The 13,247-nt window shown below is 46.2% G+C and overlaps 2 non-coding genes across 2 annotated transcripts; both read left to right on the top strand.

Annotated features, from left to right (window-relative positions):
- Positions 1 to 2,824: 2,824 nt before the first annotated feature.
- Positions 2,825 to 2,896, top strand: TRNAR-UCU (transfer RNA arginine (anticodon UCU)). The gene has a single exon. It is a non-coding gene; the product is annotated as a tRNA-Arg (tRNA).
- Positions 2,897 to 3,125: 229 nt separating this feature from the next.
- On the top strand, positions 3,126 to 3,197 carry TRNAG-UCC (transfer RNA glycine (anticodon UCC)). The gene has a single exon. It is a non-coding gene; the product is annotated as a tRNA-Gly (tRNA).
- Positions 3,198 to 13,247: the final 10,050 nt, after the last annotated feature.

Genomic DNA, 13,247 nt, shown 5'->3' on the forward strand with positions numbered 1-13,247 from the left:
ATCGGTACCAATGACAAAGTTCGAGAAAGATGGAGCGCCCTACAAAATGATTTCAGGGACTTAGGGGCTATATTGAAGAAAAGGACCTCCAAGGCAGTATTTTCAGAAATACTGCCTGTACCTCGAGCCACACCAGAGAGGCAGCAGGAGCTTAGGGAGCTTAACATGTGGCTGAGGAACTATTGCAGGGAGGAGGGGTTTGGCTTCATGGCGAACTGGGCTGACTTTTCAGTCGGTTACCATCTTTATAGCATTGATGGATTGCACCTAAATAGGAGGGGTGCAGCTTTTTTGGGAATGAAGATGGCCAAAACGTTGGAAGAAATTTTAAACTAGGAGATGAGGAAGAGGGATCAGAAGATGATTTGCTAGTGAACATGGAGGGAGAAGATCTTCAAGTCAAGCCATCATCACCGGAGTCCACTACATCATCACTCTCTTGAAAGATTCTCATCAGCTCCTTTCTTCAAGAGAGCAATACCACCAGCTGTCTTTACCAACAAGAGTGCCACATTATCTCTTCTGCATAGTTCAAGTTTTGTGTGTGGGGATAGTGTTAGAAGACTCAGTGGAAAGTCTGAGGAACCCTCCCAGGGACCAGGTACGGCTTTACCAACACAGGTTCCTACACTGGTGGCGGCTGCCACTCCAGTAACTATAGGGGATTCCCATCAGCTCTCTATTTCCCTTTCTGCAGCTTCTGAATCAAGAAGACTCAACAAAAAGTCTAAGGAACCCTCCCAGGGACCAGGCATGGCTGTACCAATACAGGTTCCTACATTGGTGGCGGCTGTCACTCCAGCAACCGAAGAGTCTTCCCATCAGCCCTCCCAGGAACCCAGTACCTCTGTACCAACACAGGTCCCCACACTGGTAGCGCCTGCCTATCCAGTAAACAGATGGTCTTCCCATCAACCCTCCCAAGGACCAGGTACAGCTGTACCGACACAGGTCCCCACACCGGTGGCAGCTGCCACTTCAGTAAACAGAGGATCTTCCCATCAGCCCTCTCAGGGACCAGGTGCGGCTCGAAGAAACATCCATGAACTTTTGGCATCTGCCATCTCAGCTATCTTGAGGAAATGGTAATCGGCCCTCCCAGGGACCAGATACGACTGTACCAAGACAGATCTCTGCACCAAGGTATTTCCAATTTTTCAGCCACATTTTTTACACCTACTTTATATTTTTCACTTGTTCCCATTCACATAGCATAACTTTAAGAACATTGTAAAAATTGCTGATCATAATTAAAGCCGGAACCCCATGGAAAAAAAAAAAAGCATGGCCTCCCAAAATCCAGACCCCCTCCTAAGCACACATCCTGAAAGGCCAGGAAAGGGGGGGGGGAGGGTGAGCATACGCCGCGCCCTCCTCTCCTCGCCCATATCAGGCCACATGACCTCAAAATAAAGAGGTGCCTTGTCAGGGGGGAGGGGGGTCCCCCTTTTCAAGGTCCACTTCCCATGTTGAGGGCACGTGGCCTGGTATGGCTCAGGAGTGGAGGGGGTGCACGCTCACCCCCCCCGTTTCTGACCTGCCAGGCTGCATGCTCGGCTGGGGTTCTGGTATCAGATTTGTAGGAGCCATGTTTTGTTTGTCATTTTTCACACGTGATTCCCTCTTTAAAGGTGAGCAGCAAACTTTACAATTTTTATTAAGTTTTATTCTGTGAATGAGAACATGTAACAGATATAATAGTAGGTATTATCTCAATATGGCTCCAAAAGTGGAAATACCTTTTAGGTGAACGTCAAAGAAGTAGCGCTGGTGCCCCATTCAAGTGGCCACCATTCAGACGCCCATAAAAACAGCAGAGGCCGGCCAGCAGACCTGGGCACAGTAGGTGGAGCTACTAGTGGTAGCAGCTCCACAGACAGACAATCATAGACAATGATTATGGACTATCAGGGCATCCTTGTTGCCCAATCCACCATACTGGGAATGAACTCTCTACCATCTATGAAGAGCCAGGCTTCCACATTCAAGTGAGTTGTCCTGTCCCTGCCTGTCTACATTTCAGGTTACACTCATGGCTAGCTCATGTCCTCTTATATAAGACAGAGCTTATCCATGGAGTAGAGACACTATATAGACCAGAGGACATGTATTTGTCCCATTCCACACAAAGGACATCACCAATATTGGAGAAGTGACCACTGAGGCCTACAACAGCTGAAGGACTCTGTAGCTCTAGGTCACTCTACAAAAGGGATCTGCAGCTCTAGGTCACTCTACAAAATGGATCTGCATCTCTAGGTCACTTAAAGCGGAGTTCCGCCAAAATATTTTTTTAAAAGTCAGCAGCTACAAATACTGGAGCTGCTGACTTTTAAAATATGGACACTTACCTGTCCAGGGCACCCGCGATGTCGGCACCCGAAGCCAATCTGTCACTCGGCTCTTCGCCGCCATCTTCGGTAAGGGAATCAGGAAGTGAAGCCTTGCTTCCCGTTTCCCTACTGCGCATGCGCGAGTCGCATGCGCAGTAGGGAACCATTCAGAGTCCCTCCCTACAGGACAGAATATGAAAGATTCATAACACTACAATATGGACCTGTATCTCCAGTTCCTTTAGGAAATTTAAAGCCGAATGAGGAAGAGGATGAAAAGCGGAACTTCCCTTTTATAGGTGAAGTTCTGCTTTAAGATTGGGCAGCACAGAGGCTTAGTAGTTAGTACTTCTGCCTTGCAGCACTGGGGTCTTTGTTTCATATCCTGACCAGGACACTGTCTGCATGGAGTCTGCATGTTCTCCCTGTGTTTGCGTGGGTTTCCTCCGGGTACTCCGGTTTCCTCCCACACTCCAAAGACATGCTACCTCGCGTTGGTGATGCAGTGGTAAGCATAGCTGCTTTCTAAGCAGCTGACCCGGGTTTGATTCCCGGCCAACGAATTAGGAAGAGGATGAAAAACGGAACTTCCCTTTATAGGTGAAGTTCTACTTTAAGATCGGGCAGCACAGAGGCTTAGTAGTTAGCACTTCTGCCTTGCAGCACTGGGGTGTTTGGATTATATCCTGACCAGGACACTGTCTGCATGGAGTCTGCATGTTCTCCCTGTGTTTGCGTGGGTTTCCTCCGGGTACTCCGGTTTCCTCCCACACCCTAAAGACATGCTACCTCGCGTTGGTGGTGCAGTGGTAAGCATAGCTGCTTTCCAAGCAGCTGACCCAGGTTCGATTCCTGGCCAACGCAGTTTTACAAGATGGCTGCCTCACCTGGTAAGTGTTACCCCCCCCCTTCTCATAATAGCTGTATATACAATGTTCCCTCTACAGTGCTGTGCAAAGGTTTTAGCCAGGTGTGAATAAATGCTGTAACCAAAGGGGCCATGTGATCCCTTCCTGGCTATGTCCTGGTTGGAGATCACTATGAACCTACCATAGGGGCCATGTAATCCTTTCCTGTCTATGCCCTGGTCGGAGATCACTATGAACTTATCATAGGGGCCATGTGATCCCTTCCTGGCTATGTCCTGGTTGTAGATTACCATGAACCTACTATAGGGGCCATGTGGTCCCTGCATGGTTATGTCCTGGTCCACGATCATTATGAACCTATCATAGGAACCATGTGATTCCCTTCCTGGCTATGTGGGGGGGATCCATAGTAGAGAAGGATTTGGAGGTTTTGGTAGATCATAAGCTCAATACATTGCATTGAAAAAGTATTCACACCCCATTCAATTTTCCACATTTTTTCATGTTACAACCAAAAACATAAATGCATTTTATTGGGATTTTATGTGATAGACTTCTCATCTGCCCCAGCACTGTACCTCCTGCACATCTGTCCCACCTCTGTTCCCCTGCTCTTCTGCCCCACTACTGCAACCCCCTGTCCATCTGTCCCACCAATTTACCTCCTTTCTCCTTTGCCCTTTCACTGTTCCCCCTGTACATCTGCCCCACCACTGTAACCCCCTTTCTCATCTGCCCCAACACTGTACCTCCTGCACATCTGTCCCACCTCTGTTCCCCCTGCTCTTCTGCCCCACTACTGCAACCCCCTGTCCATCTGTCCCACCAATTTACCTCCTTTCCCCTTTGCCCTTTCACTGTTCCCCCTGTACATCTGCCCCACCACTGTAACCCCCTTTCTCATCTGCCCCAACACTGTACCTCCTGCACATCTGTCCCACCTCTGTTCCCCCTGCTCTTCTGCCCCACTACTGTAACCCCCTTCTTATCTGTCTCAACACTGAAACCCCCTGCTCAACATTCCCACCACTGTAACCGTCTTAACATCTGGCCCAACACTGAACCCCCCCCCACTCATCTGTTCCACCACTTTAACCCCCTGCTCATTTGCCCCATCACTGTACCCCCTTGCTCTTCTGTCCCATCACTGAACCCCCTTCTCATTCCTCCCACCACTATACCCCCTTGCTCTTCTGTCCCACCACTGTAACACCCCTGCTCATCTGCCCCATCAATGTACCCCTTTTCTCATCTGCCCCACCACTGTACCTCCCTGCACATCTGCTCCGCCGCCATATCCCCATCCCCTTCTGTCTCACTACTGAATCACCTTCTCATCTGAACCCATCTGCTCATCTGCCCCACCACAGTAACCAGCTTTCTCATCTGCCCCATCAATGTACCTCCTGCACATCTGTCTCAACTCTGTACCCCCTGCTCTCCTGCCCCACCACTGTAACCCGCTGCTCATCTGTCCCACCAATACACCTCTTTTCACATCTGCCTCACTGCTCTACCCTCCTGCTTTTCTGTCCCACCACTGAACCCCCTTCTCATCTGGCCCAACACTGAACCTCCCGATCATCTGTCCTACCACTGTAACCCTTTTCTCATCTGTCCCACTGCTGTACCCTCCTGCTCATTTTCCCCACCGCTGTACCCTCTTCTGATCTAAGATATTCGTAATATGCAGAGTGGTGAAAGGAAGCAGAGATGAGACACATCTACCTGTCCTGGCACACTCATCTTGCTGATCCAACTCTCGCATCCAGCCTACATGCTTGTATGGGATGTATGTATGGGATGTATGGGATGTATGTTTGGGATGCATATGCCGCAGCAAAAGTTGGGTGTAATTTTCAGAGTCTGCGTGCTGTATGACGGAGCTGTGTAAATCTCAGGACTGGATGGACAATCACCAATCCATAGATTGGGGGGTCAGTAGCTGTAGATCTTGGACAGGTGATTGGTTGTATAGTTGTGTAGAGAGGTGGGGGAGGGGTTGTGTACAGGGGTGGGGGAGGGTTTGTGTACAGAGGTGGGGGAGGGGTTGTTTACAGAGATGGTGGGGGAGGTGTTCTGTAGCATGCTATTGGAGGAATCTCTCTCAGGTCATATAATAGAGAATTCCCCTCCAGGACACAACATCCGGGGACTCCTCCCCCTCCTGGGCCCGGATGAGACATGTGGTAATGCTGAGACTAGTAGTTCCTCAGCAGTTTGGTGAGAGGCGTTAGCCCCGCCCACTACACTCCCACTTGTCCCGGAAGAAGAGTTCGCTCCTCCTTGCTGAGCCATGATTGGATGTCTGCTCACAGCCCCGCCTCCATTCCTCTCCCTTCACTTCCTTGTTTACAACTTAGAGCAGTGTTTCTCAACTCCAGTCCTCAAAGCACCCCAACAGGTCATGTTTTCAAGATTTCCCTCAGATGAAACGGCTGTGGTAATTACTATAGCAGTGAAACTGATCAAATCACCTGTGGAAAATAATGGGAAGCCTGAAAACATGACCTGTTGGGGCGCCTTGAGGACTGGAGTTGAGAAACACTGACTTTGACTCCTGGAAAGGAAGTGATGTCATCATTCTTCCGACGCCATCTTTGTTGAAGGCAATAGCCGGTGTTTCGTCAGAATCTGTGTAAAATACAGTATTTACAATTCTGTCTGACTGTTTAGATGTTGATTTTTTAAAGCACCGGCAAGCCTGCTGATCTTACAGGTTTCATAATCCGAAAGAACACCGCTCTTTTCAAAAATCAACATCTACACAGTCTGACAGAATTGTAAATACTGTATTTCACGATATAAGCTGAGTTTACTGTTAAAAAATAACAGTGGAATGTATAACTCCGTTGGGTGTAACAAGTTGTCCACTTCCCACCTTCTCACTGTATGTTTACTGTGGCCGAGTGTGGGGTGTAACAAGATAGCAGCGACGGAACATCACTTCCGTTAGACCGATGTTTCATCAGAATGTGTATCGCCTATACTTCTCACCTCTGCCGGGTTGCCCCCCCCCCCCCATATCAAAATTTTTGAAAAAATCTTATGCAGTTTGTTAGATCAGGTTAGATCAACCATTGTTTGCGTTAGATCTCACACAGAAAAAGCAATATTAACAGTTATTTGCAGGGGGGCTAACCCGTCATCAGCCCCCCTTATCAAAAAATTGACCAATTAGCTATTTTGGAAGCTATTTGTTAGATCCGGTAAGATCAAGTGGTTTTAACGTTAGAGCTCACATAATTAGAGACTTATTAAGTGATTAATGAGGGGGGGCTGGCCCCCCTTATCAAATAAAAAAACTTTGGCCAAAAATAATTCAGGCTAATAGATAAAAAAAAATTTTGGCCAAAAATCATTCAGGCTAATAGATATTCGTTAGATCCGGTAAGATTAAGTGGTTTTAACGTTAGATCTCACATCATTTCAGAGATATTCCACATCAAAATAAAGATATTGGGTGGTACATATGGACGGGCTGCCCCTCCTTATCAAATTTTCTGGTCAAAAATCATTCAGGCTAATAGATATTCGTTAGATCCGGTAAGATCAAGTGGTTTTAACGTTAGATTTCACATAATTAGAGACATATTAAGTGATTAATGTGGGGGGCTGGCCCCCACTTATCAAATTTTCTGGCTAAAAATCATTCAGGCTAATAGATATTCGTTAGATCCCGTAAGATCAAGTGGTTTTAACTTCAGATCTCACATAATTAGAGACTTATTAAGTGATTAATGAGGGGGGCTGGCCCCCCCTTATCAAATTTTCTGGCCAAAAATCATTCAGGCTAATAGATATTCGTTAGATCCGGTAAGATCAAGTGGTTTTAACGTTAGATCTCACATCATTTCAGAGATATTCAACATCAAAATAGAGATATTAGGTGGTACATATGGACGGGTTTAGCCCCTCCTTATCAAATTTTCTGGTCAAAAATCATTCAGGCTAATAGATATTCGTTAGATCCGGTAAGATCAAGTGGTTTTAACGTTAGATCTCACATCATTTCAGAGATATTTCACATCAAAATAGAGATATTAGGTGATACATATGGACTGGTTAGCCCCCCTTATTAAATTTTCTGGCCAAAAATCATTCAGGCTAATAGATATTCATTAGATTTGGTAAGATCAAGTAGTTTTAACGTTAGATCTCGTATAATTTCGGAGATATTCCACATAATAATAGAGATATTAGGTGGTACATAAGGACGGGTTGGCCCCCCCCACATGCAATTTTCTGACCAAAAATCATTCAGGCTAATAGATATTCATTCGATCCGGTAAGATCAAGTGGTTTTAACTTTAGATCTCACATAATTTCATAGATATTCCATGAAAATAGAAATATTAGGTGGTACAGAAGGTACATCCATCTTCAACCGTCTCTGGATGGTCTCTGGAACCTTCTTTGCATGGTTCTTCAGCTGCTGCTTGTAGTCTCTCCTCACACCTCCGTTCACCTCCCTGCCTCATGGTGATCTCTCCTCAGACCAACAAGCTTAAGTCTTTAGCTAGCCCCCCCTTCTTGCAAAGCAGGCTGGGCTTTGTAGTTCCACCCCCTGTAGAAATCAATGGGGCTGTATTGTGGGCCGTGGTCCTCTGCTGCTGCTTGATTGGCTCCCTCTCCCTGCCAATAGGGACACAGGAAGAGGAGAGGGAGGGGGAGGAATCCCCCACAGGGACTGACAGGCGTGCTCTCCCTCAGTGAGTGCCTGTGCCAGTGTCTATTCAGTCCGACGGTCGCTGGCAGGAATGGCGGGAGGTGCGGGACCACGGGTGATAGAGTAGCCCCCACTACACACTCCCTCCACCAAAGAACCTTTGGTCCACCAAAAGAGGTAAAGAGTCTATGACCTGTTACATGCTTTTGATATACACACGGAAAAAAAACAGGTTAGTGTGCACAGGAAACCATACAATTTACATCTGCATAAAACCCTGGCAGAGGAACATCCCACCAATTAGCATAGGAGGGGAGGTTATTCTGCCTACAGGCCACCCTAACTGGAATGGCTCAGCTAGATGTGCCAGCGGGTGAGTGTCAGAAACCAAGAAATCAAGCCGAGACAGAAGTGCAGTTAAATCACACTTGTTTAATAATAAAAGTAAAAAGAACAAACGTAGTCAAAACATAGCCAAAGTTCAGTAACCGGAATGGATAGTCAGCCAAGCCAGAAGTCAGGGATCAATGTAGTGGAACAGCAAGCAGGATCTGGAGCCAGAAGGGATGTCAGCAAAGCAAGTCTTGAACAGGATCGCAGGAGATTTTTTCTGTGATGTTGACCAAGGCGAAGGCAGAGATCCTCTGTACTGGACGGCTTAAGTAGGCAGGATATCATCAACAGCTGAGTGACTGTGGAGAGATAGGAGCTGGCAATTATCCGACAACTGAGTGGCCAGCTCAAAGAAGGAAGGGCTGAGCCCAGCCCTGACAGTGAGTTGGGATTGTCCACCACCAAATCTGTGGTGGAAGAGTCAGTTTCTTCAAGAGTTCTTTTTGCAATGAGAACGACCTCCTTAGAGCTTTCACCCAAAGTATCATATGTTAGTCTTTTGGGCAGGTGAATAACCCTTCGCTCTCGCTGTTCTTTAGGTTCTGGGGTTACAGGCACACTGGTATCTTCTTCATCCTGTATTTCAGCTTCCTCAATGAAGGATGGAAAGTCTTAGGGGTCTGTTGTCAGCAGGGAAGATTGAGGGTCTTCCAACTCTTCAAAAGGTGGACTTTGAGGTACAAACTCAGGAGCCTCTGGCCTGAGAGTCACCTCAATCACCTTGGGAGGAGAAGAAAGGGGGGGTGGGTGGCAGGCCCTGGCATTTGAGATGGCCACAGACAATCTTTATCTTCATCCTCGCTGTTTTCATCTTCAGCAAGGGGTACAGAGTGAGGTCTAGTCACTGGTCGGGATCTTTGAGAGGCCGTGGGTGTGGACTGTAAATCTGGATGTGGTGGCACATGAACTGCTTCTGACAGAGGCAACAGATGATTGTGATGCCAAGTCTTCAGCAGGCCTGTGCTTCCCTCTAGCCGGATTTGATATACTGGGTGTCTGCGCAGATGCTTGCAAACGACATAGGGCTGTGACTTTCAGAGGTTAGCCAACTTGTGCTTTCCAGGGACACCCAGGTTTCTCAGCAGTACCTTCTCATCCGGCTGTAGGTCCTGCACTCGTACCCTGAGGTCAAAGTTTATTTTGTTTTTCTGTCCTCGGGCATATGAGGTAGCTTGAGCCTTATCATAGGTGGTTTTCAGACGTCTCTGCAGGCGATCCACATACCCTCTGTGGAAAGTTGCTAAGGTATGGTCGAGGGATGTGCCGAAGGCCAAGTCTACTGGCAGCCGAGCCTACGGTCTGAACATCAAACTATAGGGAGAGTAACCTGTGGCATCATTGGCGGTGCTGTTATAAGCATGCACAATAGCTACTATATGCTTGCTCCAGTGCTGCTTTTGTTCTGAACTTAGACTTCTAAGTATATCCAGGAGGGTTCAGTTGAATCTCTCTGGTTGAGGATCTCCTTGAGGATGATACGGGGTGGTTTTAGACTTCCTGATGCCCAACAGGTCTGAAAGTCTCTTGATGAGACTACTCTTGAAATCTCTTGATCAGAGTGGATGTGTTGGGACAGACCATAGTGCAGAAAGAATTTCTCTGCGAAGATTTTGGCCACCATGGATGCTTGTTAGTCCCTCGTGGAAAACGCCTGGGCATACCGAGTGAAATGGTCAGTCACTACCAGGATATTTCCCTGCCCGCTCAGATCAGGCTCCAAGCACAGAAGGTCAATGCACACCAGCTCCATGGGTCCTTGACTCTGAAGATGGTCCATTGGGGCAGCTTGGTGAGGCAAAGTCTTCTTTTGGATACATCTGATGCAGGAGTGGCAATAGTCCTCAACTTCTACTATGGAGGGGGAATTGGGACTTTATATGAGGCGCACAAGTCGCCTCCATCCCGGTAATACCGAAGGTATATATAGAAAGGGCATGGGACTTTAAAATGAAGCAGTTGGAATGCGGAGGGTTAAAATTGTACATTTATTAGTCATAGTAGATAAAATAAAGGAATTTCATATATATACACACATGTACAGATAATTGGCACAAAAATACAGACATAATCGATGAACAAGTACACACAGTTGGATACATAATTTCACAAAGTAGATGGTAGTCAAAGTGGTATTGGTGGACCATAGCATGGGTGCCAATGGTGGCATACCCGGCAGCTAATAGTATAGTAACATACAGGGATAATATAATCATAATAACGAACAATGATGGCATCAAAGTATAATGGATAAAGTAGGCATCAATTGTAGCTCGACGCGTTTCGTGGGTGATGTTTTCCACTCATCAGGAGCTGATGCATGATAATCCTGTAAGATATGTACATCTAATCAACCTCAATCCGTAGGGGAGGAATAGAAGAAATGTTGGAAAAGTAAGGCCAAAAATACACTTACCAACCCTGACACTGAGCGCAGCGCATAGCGGATGGCATGGAGTAGGCCGGGGGCAGCAAGCCTCGCGGCGGGAGCTGAGGCAGCATGTAGTGTCTGAATGGCATCAGATAGTGGGGTGACGCTATGAGTAGTGAGATGATCTCCGTAGGTAAAACATGAATTGTCAAAGATAGAGAAAATCTGGGAATGGATGTTAAAGGATAATATATCAGTATAAATTATAAAATTAACTAATAAATTAGATTACGTTGAGTAATATGTAGATATTATACCCAGAGAGACTCATAAATGGGGAGTACTGGTAGCTAGTATAATGGAAATTGTAGTGAAGAAAGTCTGAATAAGAAAGTATATGTAGAAACAACAATGTAACATAGCTTGTCAAAAAAAAAAAAAAAAAAAAAAAAAGGGGAGGGATATCTGGGAAGTAATGTGTGAATATATGTTAATTACAGATAGACAGATTATGTGAGATGAAGTATGAATAAAGCAGAGTGTTGGTGAGTGATGTAATGGGGATCGTGTGGTAAGGGGAGTCTAATGAAGGAGATAGCCAGTGAAGAATCTAAATGTGTGAGTGAATAATAGAAGAAGGAGGGGGGGGGGGTTGTTGTTGTTTTTGTTAGGTGGAGGATTTTGAAAAGCTGGTGCAAAAAATAGTGACGAAATAGAACCATGACAGTGAGAGTTGGTGTAACCAGAGAGTGCTTACCTGATGCTACATGTCATGCAACTAGCAAGATGGAAACAGCTAGTGTGCAGAAACCAACAGAGGAGACTGGCCGTGTGAGCAGCCCGCTACCACTGGGGGACCTATAAGTACATGCCGCCAGCGCCACGTGCGCGAGGCCTGCGGGGGGAGGGGAGCGGCGTACGCACTCGAGCTGGATGGTCGCTCGGTGTTTGGCGCCAGAACAACCCTCCCCCATGGCAATCACGCTGATGGTACTCCAGACGTCGGCGCGGTGACGTCGAATCCAACGTCCCGCGCATGACGTGGGGGACGTGGCGCCGATGCGCCGAGAGGCATCCGCCCAGACCTCCCAAAGGGGAGGGGAGGGAGGATCCTCAGAGCGCATCGCAGCTCCCGCATTGAGGACGAACACACCCCAACACAAAGCCACACCAAGCGCATACGCAACTGCGGATCAGTGGCAGGGCGGTAAGGATGGGATGGATGGCAAAGACAAAGTTATTAATACCAAAAGAGAAAATTATATATAAAAAACGCAACCAGTGCCGGAAGTGCCATCAATAGCACCAATGTATAAAACAGATGGAAATATACATAATATGTACAGAATATATAGCCATTCTGGGAATTAAGCCCCACTTAGGGCATGTATTAAACCTCTCGCGTAGATAGCAGGGGAACACTGCTCATCCAACTCTTCCAAATGCTTCCATCCCGGTTAATAAATTGTACTATGGAGGGGGAATTGGGACTTTATATGAGGCGCACAAGTCGCCTCCATCCCGGTAATACCGAAGGTATATATAGAAAGGGCATGGGACTTTAAAATGAAGCAGTTGGAATGCGGAGGGTTAAAATTGTACATTTATTAGTCATAGTAGATAAAATAAAGGAATTTCATATATATACACACATGTACAGATAATTGGCACAAAAATACAGACATAATCGATGAACAAGTACACACAGTTGGATACATAATTTCACAAAGTAGATGGTAGTCAAAGTGGTATTGGTGGACCATAGCATGGGTGCCAATGGTGGCATACCCGGCAGCTAATAGTATAGTAACATACAGGGATAATATAATCATAATAACGAACAATGATGGCATCAAAGTATAATGGATAAAGTAGGCATCAATTGTAGCTCGACGCGTTTCGTGGGTGATGTTTTCCACTCATCAGGAGCTGATGCATGATAATCCTGTAAGATATGTACATCTAATCAACCTCAATCCGTAGGGGAGGAATAGAAGAAATGTTGGAAAAGTAAGGCCAAAAATACACTTACCAACCCTGACACTGAGCGCAGCGCATAGCGGATGGCATGGAGTAGGCCGGGGGCAGCAAGCCTCGCGGCGGGAGCTGAGGCAGCATGTAGTGTCTGAATGGCATCAGATAGTGGGGTGACGCTATGAGTAGTGAGATGATCTCCGTAGGTAAAACATGAATTGTCAAAGATAGAGAAAATCTGGGAATGGATGTTAAAGGATAATATATCAGTATAAATTATAAAATTAACTAATAAATTAGATTACGTTGAGTAATATGTAGATATTATACCCAGAGAGACTCATAAATGGGGAGTACTGGTAGCTAGTATAATGGAAATTGTAGTGAAGAAAGTCTGAATAAGAAAGTATATGTAGAAACAACAATGTAACATAGCTTGTCAAAAAAAAAGGGGAGGGATATCTGGGAAGTAATGTGTGAATATATGTTAATTACAGATAGACAGATTATGTGAGATGAAGTATGAATAAAGCAGAGTGTTGGTGAGTGATGTAATGGGGATCGTGTGGTAAGGGGAGTCTAATGAAGGAGATAGCCAGTGAAGAATCTAAATGTGTGAGTGAATAATAGAAGAAGGAGGG

This window comes from Aquarana catesbeiana, linkage group LG06, assembly GCF_042186555.1.
Source record: "Aquarana catesbeiana isolate 2022-GZ linkage group LG06, ASM4218655v1, whole genome shotgun sequence".
Taxonomy (NCBI): Eukaryota; Metazoa; Chordata; class Amphibia; order Anura; family Ranidae; genus Aquarana; species Aquarana catesbeiana.